This window comes from Electrona antarctica (assembly GCF_951216825.1).
Source record: "Electrona antarctica genome assembly, chromosome: 3".
Taxonomy (NCBI): domain Eukaryota; kingdom Metazoa; phylum Chordata; class Actinopteri; order Myctophiformes; family Myctophidae; genus Electrona; species Electrona antarctica.
Genome location: NC_136808.1, coordinates 32583956 through 32592358, shown reverse-complemented (window position 1 = coordinate 32592358; position 8403 = coordinate 32583956). Strand labels below are relative to the sequence as shown.

General features: G+C 48.1%; 1 protein-coding gene across 1 annotated transcript in view; it reads left to right on the top strand.

Moving 5' to 3' along the window:
* The window catches only part of LOC306919737 (neural-cadherin), a gene marked incomplete at both ends in the record, with an annotated part of 380035 nt that overhangs the window by 302586 nt on the left and 69046 nt on the right, over positions 1–8403 (top strand). The gene's annotated exons all lie outside the window — the stretch shown is intronic.

Genomic DNA, 8403 nt, shown 5'->3' with positions numbered 1-8403 from the left:
TTGATGGGTCTCGATGGGGTCCAACGCTGGTTATCAAAGTGTGGTTCGGGGACCCCCTGGGGTCCTTGATGGGTCTCGATGGGGTCTAACACCGGTTATCAAAGTGTGGTTCGGGGACCCCATGGGGTCCTTGATGGGTCTCGATGGGGTCCAACACCGGTTATCAAAGTGTGGTTCGGGGACCCCATGGGGTCCTTGATGGGTCTCGATGAGGTCCAACACTGGTTATCAAAGTGTGGTTCGGGGACCCCATGGGGTCCTTGATGGGTCTCGATGAGGTCCAACACTGGTTATCAAAGTGTGGTTCGGGGACCCCATGGGGTCCTTGATGGGTCTCGATGGGGTCCAACACTGGTTATCAAAGTGTGGTTCGGGGACCCCATGGGGTCCTTGATGGGTCTCGATGAGGTCCAACACTGGTTATCAAAGTGTGGTTCGGGGACCCCCTGGGGTCCTTGATAGGTTTCAATGAGGTCCAACACTGGTTATCAAAGTGTGGTCCGGGGACCCCCTGGGGTCCTTGATGGGTCTCGATGGGGTCCTTCACTGGTTATCAAAGTGTGGTTCGGGGACCCCTTGGGGTCCTTGATAGGTTTCGATGAGGTCCAACGCTGGTTATCAAAGTGTGGTTCGGGGACCCCATGGGGTCCTTGATGGGTCTCGATGGGGTCCAACGCTGGTTATCAAAGTGTGGTTCGGGGACCCCCATGGGGTCCTTGATGGGTCTCGATGGGGTCCAACGCTGGTTATCAAAGTGTGGTCAGGGGACCCCCTATGGTCCTTGATGGGTCTCGATGGGGTCCTTCACTGGTTATCAAAGTGTGGTTCGGGGACCCCCTGGGGTCCTTGATGGGTCTCGATGGGGTCCAACACTGGTTATCAAAGTGTGGTTCGGGGACCCCTGGGGTCCTTGATGGGTCTCGATGGGGTCCAACGCTCGTTATCAAAGTGTGGTTCGGGGACCCCATGGGGTCCTTGATGGGTCTCGATGGGGTCCAACACCGGTTATCAAAGTGTTGTTCGGGGACCCCATGGGGTCCTTGATGGGTCTCGATGGGGTCCAACACCGGTTATCAAAGTGTGGTTCGGGGACCCCATGGGGTCCTTGATGGGTCTCGATGAGGTCCAACAATGGTTATCAAAGTGTGGTTCGGGGACCCCATGGGGTCCTTGATGGGTCTCGATGGGGTCCAACACTGGTTATCAAAGTGTGGTTCGGGGACCCCATGGGGTCCTTGATGGGTCTCGATGAGGTCCAACACTGGTTATCAAAGTGTGGTTCGGGGACCCCCTGGGGTCCTTGATAGGTTTCAATGAGGTCCAACACTGGTTATCAAAGTGTGGTCCGGGGACCCCCTGGGGTCCTTGATGGGTCTCGATGGGGTCCTTCACTGGTTATCAAAGTGTGGTTCGGGGACCCCTTGGGGTCCTTCATAGGTTTCGATGAGGTCCAACACTGGTTATCAAAGTGTGGTTCGGAGACCCCATGGGGTCCTTGATGGGTCTCGATGGGGTCCAACGCTGGTTATCAAAGTGTGGTTCGGGGACCCCATGGGGTCCTTGATGGGTCTCGATGGGGTCCAACGCTGGTTATCAAAGTGTGGTTCGGGGACCCCATGGGGTCCTTGATGGGTCTCGATGGGGTCCAACGCCTCAAGCGTGAGGACCTACAGGGCTGACCTACAGGGCTGACAAGAGCCTAGTACAGCCTAATGGAGCCTATTAGAGTCCAGTACAGCCTAGTAGACCCTATTCTAGCATTTCCCAACCAGATCCAGCCTAGTATAGCCATCTAACTGTGCGTGCGTGCGTGCGTGCGTGCGTGCGTGCGTGCGTGCGTGCGTGCGTGCGAGTAAAACATAGTCTAGTTAAGTACAGCCGTACACCCTAGTCTAGTAGTCTAGCCTATTCCAGCTGGAGAAACACCAGAAAAGGCTTTGGTCAGGCTCTGCCAGTGGACCTAATTAGCCTAAGTCCCCTCACCTGCAGAATTCCCAGCCTCTGCCTCAGCCAATTGATTGCCATGGCAACCCCACACCTGCCTGGTTGATTACTTAACCAGTACACTTTTCACAGTCAGTTTTCACTATTCAGACACAGGCAGACAGGCAGATACAGAGATCTCCATATACATTATGAGTCCAATAAGTACAAGTGGTTCTCAAATGTTTTATTTGTAAGCACCCCCTTAACTCTGAGAGGGTACGAAAGCTCTATTAGGCTGTACGAGACATTACTGTACTATAGCCTATGTAAAACTATTGGCCGTGCACCCAAACTCATGTAAAAACTATGGCCTGTGTACACAGTGGTTCATCTCAAGCGTGAGGACCTACAGGGCTGACCTACAGGGCTGACAAGAGCCTAGTACAGCCTAATGGAGCCTATTAGAGTCCAGTACAGCCTAGTAGACCCTATTCTAGCATTTCCCAACCAGATCCAGCCTAGTATAGCCATCTAACTGTGCGTGCGTGCGTGCGTGCGTGCGTGCGTGCGTGCGTGTGTGCGTGCGTGCGTGCGTGCGAGTAAAACATAGTCTAGTTAAGTACAGCCATACACCCTAGTCTAGTAGTCTAGCCTATTCCAGCTGGAGAAACACCAGAAAAGGCTTTGGTCAGGCTCTGCCAGTGGACCTAATTAGCCTAAGTCCCCTCACCTGCAGAATTCCCAGCCTCTGCCTCAGCCAATTGATTGCCATGGCAAAACCATACCCGCCTGGTTGATTACTTAACCAGTACACTTTTCACAGTCAGTTTTCACTATTCAGACACAGGCAGACAGGCAGATACAGAGATCTCCATATACATTATGAGTCCAATAAGTACAAGTGGTTCTCAAATGTTTTATTTGTAAGCACCCCCTTAACTCTGAGAGGGTACGAAAGCTCTATTAGGCTCTACGAGACATTACTGTACTATAGCCTATGTAAAACTATTGGCCGTGCACCCAAACTCATGTAAAAACTATGGCCTGTGTACACAGTGGTTCATCTCAAGCGTGAGGACCTACAGGGCTGACCTACAGGGCTGACAAGAGCCTAGTACAGCCTAATGGAGCCTATTAGAGTCCAGTACAGCCTAGTAGACCCTATTCTAGCATTTCCCAACCAGATCCAGCCTAGTATAGCCATCTAACTGTGCGTGCGTGCGTGCGTGCGTGCGTGCGTGCGTGCGTGCGTGCGTGCGAGTAAAACATAGTCTAGTTAAGTACAGCCGTACACCCTAGTCTAGTAGTCTAGCCTATTCCAGCTGGAGAAACACCAGAAAAGGCTTTGGTCAGGCTCTGCCAGTGGACCTAATTAGCCTAAGTCCCCTCACCTGCAGAATTCCCAGCCTCTGCCTCAGCCAATTGATTGCCATGGCAACCCCACACCTGCCTGGTAGTACACTTTTCACAGTCAGTTTTCACTATTCAGACACAGGCAGACAGGCAGATACAGAGATCTCCATATACATTATGAGTCTAATAAGTACAAGTGGTTCTCAAATGTTTTATTTGTAAGCACCCCCTTAACTCTGAGAGGGTACGAAAGCTCTATTAGGCTGTACGAGACATTACTGTACTATAGCCTATGTAAAACTATTGGCCGTGCACCCAAACTCATGTAAAAACTATGGCCTGTGTACACAGTGGTTCATCTCAAGCGTGAGGACCTACAGGGCTGACCTACAGGGCTGACAAGAGCCTAGTACAGCCTAATGGAGCCTATTAGAGTCCAGTACAGCCTAGTAGACCCTATTCTAGCATTTCCCAACCAGATCCAGCCTAGTATAGCCATCTAACTGTGCGTGTGTGCGTGTGTGCGTGCGTGCGTGCGTGCGTGCGTGCGTGCGTGCGTGCGAGTAAAACATAGTCTAGTTAAGTACAGCCGTACACCCTAGTCTAGTAGTCTAGCCTATTCCAGCTGGAGAAACACCAGAAAAGGCTTTGGTCAGGCTCTGCCAGTGGACCTAATTAGCCTAAGTCCCCTCACCTGCAGAATTCCCAGCCTCTGCCTCAGCCAATTGATTGCCATGGCAACCCCATACCTGCCTGGTTGATTACTTAACCAGTACACTTTTCACAGTCAGTTTTCACTATTCAGACACAGGCAGACAGGCAGATACAGAGATCTCCATATACATTATGAGTCCAATAAGTACAAGTGGTTCTCAAATGTTTTATTTGTAAGCACCCCCTTAACTCTGAGAGGGTACGAAAGCTCTATTAGGCTCTACGAGACATTACTGTACTATAGCCTATGTAAAACTATTGGCCGTGCACCCAAACTCATGTAAAAACTATGGCCTGTGTACACAGTGGTTCATCTCAAGCGTGAGGACCTACAGGGCTGACCTACAGGGCTGACAAGAGCCTAGTACAGCCTAATGGAGCCTATTAGAGTCCAGTACAGCCTAGTAGACCCTATTCTAGCATTTCCCAACCAGATCCAGCCTAGTATAGCCATCTAACTGTGCGTGTGTCCGTGCGTGCGTGCGTGCGTGCGAGTAAAACATAGTCTAGTTAAGTACAGCCGTACACCCTAGTCTAGTAGTCTAGCCTATTCCAGCTGGAGAAACACCAGAAAAGGCTTTGGTCAGGCTCTGCCAGTGGACCTAATTAGCCTAAGTCCCCTCACCTGCAGAATTCCCAGCCTCTGCCTCAGCCAATTGATTGCCATGGCAACCCCACACCTGCCTGGTTGATTACTTAACCAGTACACTTTTCACAGTCAGTTTTCACTATTCAGACACAGGCAGATACAGAGATCTCCATATACATTATGAGTCCAATAAGTACAAGTGGTTCTCAAATGTTTTATTTGTAAGCACCCCCTTAACTCTGAGAGTGTACGAATGGAACCAAATGGACGCTTACGGGTGTAAGGGTCCATTTGGTTCCATTTGTACACTCTCAGAGTTGCAGAACTATTATGGTCCTAAGTAGATCCAACTACTCTTTCTGGTAATATTATTGTCCGCTCATTTTGTATGTTCGTGGCAAAATAATTAAATTGACAAAAATGTACTGTACACCACAGCATTTCGATGACCCCTGAACATGTACCTTCATCAGAGTGGAGAATACAAGTATAAATCAAGTTGAGCAAAGCTGCTCTCTCTCTCTCTCTCTCTCTCTCTCTCTCTCTCTCTCTCTCTCTCTCTCTCTCTCTCTCTCTCTCTCTCTCTCTCTCTCTCTCTCTCTCTCTCTCTCTCTCTCTCTCTCTCTCTCTCTCTGTGTCCAACTGAACATTTTCTGTTTATACCAAGTACTTCACACTAGCTCTCTCCCCAAATCCAAAATCATTTTATTTTCCATCCTGATTGTCACTCATCAAAACTGATTATACAACTGTAACCATCAAAGCAATCAACATGTAATGGTATGTGAGGGCGGGTATCAATAAATCGATTAATAATTGGGAGAGCTGTCGATTAATCGATTTGGCTGATGGTCATTTGGCATCCCTAACTAGGAGGGGAGGGGTCATAGTTAGATGGCTGACACTGTGTACACGGGCAATTGTTTTTACATGAGTTTGTGTGCACAGCCAATAGTTTTACATGAATATTTCTAGGCTATAGTACTTTACGGCCTCGTACAGCTTAATAGACCCTAGTACAGCCTAGCACATTCTACTAGAGCCGGAAACAGCCTATTTGAGCCCAGTAGAGTCTAGTACAGCCTTCTACACCCACGTCTAGCCTAGTCCAGCCTAGTGGGAGAATAGACTAGGAGAGGGGGGTATTTTGGTGGCTGTACTAGATTATACTAGGTTGGATCAGGCTGGAAAAGGCTAGAATGGGGTGTACTAGGCTGTACTAGGCTCTTGTCAGCCCTGTAGTTCCTCACACTTGAAATAACCACTGTGTACACGGGCAATAGTTTTTACAGGAGTTTGTGTGCACGGCCAATAGTTTTACATGAACATTTCTACGCTATAGTACTGTACTGCCTCGTACAGCCTAATAGAGCCTAGTACAGTCTGCTAGAGCCGGAAACAGCCTATTGGAGCCCAGTAGAGTCTAGTACAGCCTTGTACACCCACGTTTAGCTTAATCCAGCCTAGTGGGAGAATAGACTAGGAGGGGGGGTATTTAGATGGCTGTACTAGGCTATACTAGGCTACATCAGGCTGGAATAGGCTAGAATAGGTTGTACTAGACTCTTGTCAGCCCTGCAGTTCCTCGCACTTGAAATAACCACTGTGTACACAGGCAATAGTTTTTACAGGAGTTTGTGTGCACGGCCAATAGTTTTAGATGAACATTTCTAGGTATAGTACTTTACAGCCTCGTACAGCCTAATAGACCCTAGTACAGCCTAGCACGGTCTACTAGAGCTGAAAACAGCCTATTAGAGCCCAGTAGAGTCTAGTACAGCCATGTACACTCACGTCTAGCCTAGTCCAACCTAGTGGGAGAATAGACTAGGGGAGAGGGGTATTTAGATGGCTATACTAGGATATACTAGGCTGGATCAGGCTGGAAAGGGCTAGAATAGGGTGTACTAGGCTGTACTAGGCTCTTGTCAGCCCTGTAGTTCCTCACACTTGAAATAACCACTGTGTACACAGGCAATAGTTTTTACAGGAGTTTGTGTGCACGGCCAATAGTTGTACATGAACATTTCTACGCTATAGTACTGTACTGCCTCGTACAGCCTAATATACCCTAGTACAGCCTAGCACAGTCTACTAGAGCCGAAAACAGCCTATTAGAGGCCAGTAGAGTCTAGTATAGCCTTGTACACACACGTCCTGCCTAGTCCAGCCTAGTGGGAGAATAGACTTGGAGAGGGGGGTATTTTGGTGGCTGTACTAGGCTATACTAGGTTGGATCAGGCTGGAAAAGGCTAGAATGGGGTGTACTAGGCTGTGCTAGACTCTAATAGCCTCTATTAGGCTGTACTAGGCTCTTGTCAGCTCTGTAGTTCCTCGCACTTGGGAATAACCACTGTGTACTGTAGTAGAGTCTAGTACAGCCTTGTACACCCACGTTTAGCTTAATCCAGCCTAGTGGGAGAATAGACTAGGAAAGGGGGGGGGGGGGTATTTAGATGGCTGTACTAGGCTATACTAGGCTACATCAGGCTGGAATAGGCTAGAATAGGGTGTACTAGACTCTTGTCCGCCCTGCAGTTCCTCGCACTTGAAATAACCACTGTGTACACGGGCAATAGTTTTTACAGGAGTTTGTGTGCACGGCCAATAGTTTTACATGAACATTTCTAGGCTATAGTACTTTACTGCCTCGTACAGCCTAATAGAGCCTAGTACAGTCTGCTAGAGCCGGAAACAGCCTATTGGAGCCCAGTAGAGTCTAGTACAGCCCTGTACACCCACGTTTAGCTTAGTCCAGCCTAGTGGGAGAATAGACTTGGAGAGAGGGGTATTTAGATGGCTGTACTAGGCTATACTAGGCTGGATCAGGCTGGAATAGGCTAGAATAGGGTGTACTAGGCTGTACTAGGCTCTTGTCAGCCCTGTATTTCCTTGCACTTGGGAATAACCACTGTGTACACGGGAAATAGTTTTTACAGGAGTTAGTGTGCACGGCCAATAGTTTTAGATGAACATTTCTAGGTATAGTACTTTACAGCCTCGTACAGCCTAATAGACCCTAGTACAGCCTAGCACGGTCTACTAGAGCTGAAAACAGCTTATTAGAGCCCAGTAGAGTCTAGTACAGCCATGTACACCCACGTCTAGCCTAGTCCAACCTAGTGGGAGAATAGACTAGGGGAGAGGGGTATTTAGATGGCTATACTAGGATATAACAATCAGGCCTATTGGCGTATAAGTCTGAGTTATATAAAATAAAATAAATAAATAAAGGTCCTGTACCTGCGACAGTAAATCTAGATACTGGAAATGAACAGTAGTATAGAGCACAAGGAAAACGCAAAACTATTTCCCTTTAGGTGAAATGGCTGGTCTTTATAATATTTACAGAGCGAATCAAACCAAAATCATACAAACTGGGCAATCAATCCCTTCAAAATGTAAATTAAATGTTCCAGTCCCTTCAAATTATCCCCTGCAATGTCCCTTTAAAGGTGCCCCCAAAGTCAGTGTTCCAAAAGTAATCCCGAAAAAAGTAATCAGAGTATCCAGATTAATCCAACTGCTGTAGATCCTCTTCTGTTCAATTTAGACAGTCCAAAAAATGTACAAAACAAAAAGGCAATGCCTTGCTTACCGGAAAGATGAAAAAATATATGCTGCTCACCCAACCTTTAAGTCGGGCATGGTCCGCTGGGTCCTTTGTTCACCAGCTCTGTTTGTTTGACAGAGCTCCAAGCCTCAGAAGCTGGCCTACCAAACTTTATTTCCTTCCCTTGGCAAAGTTCTTCGGTCAGACCGGCATTTCTTGCGTTTTACCTCTGAATTGGCATAGTATTGGCCTTTAAAAGAGTCTGTTT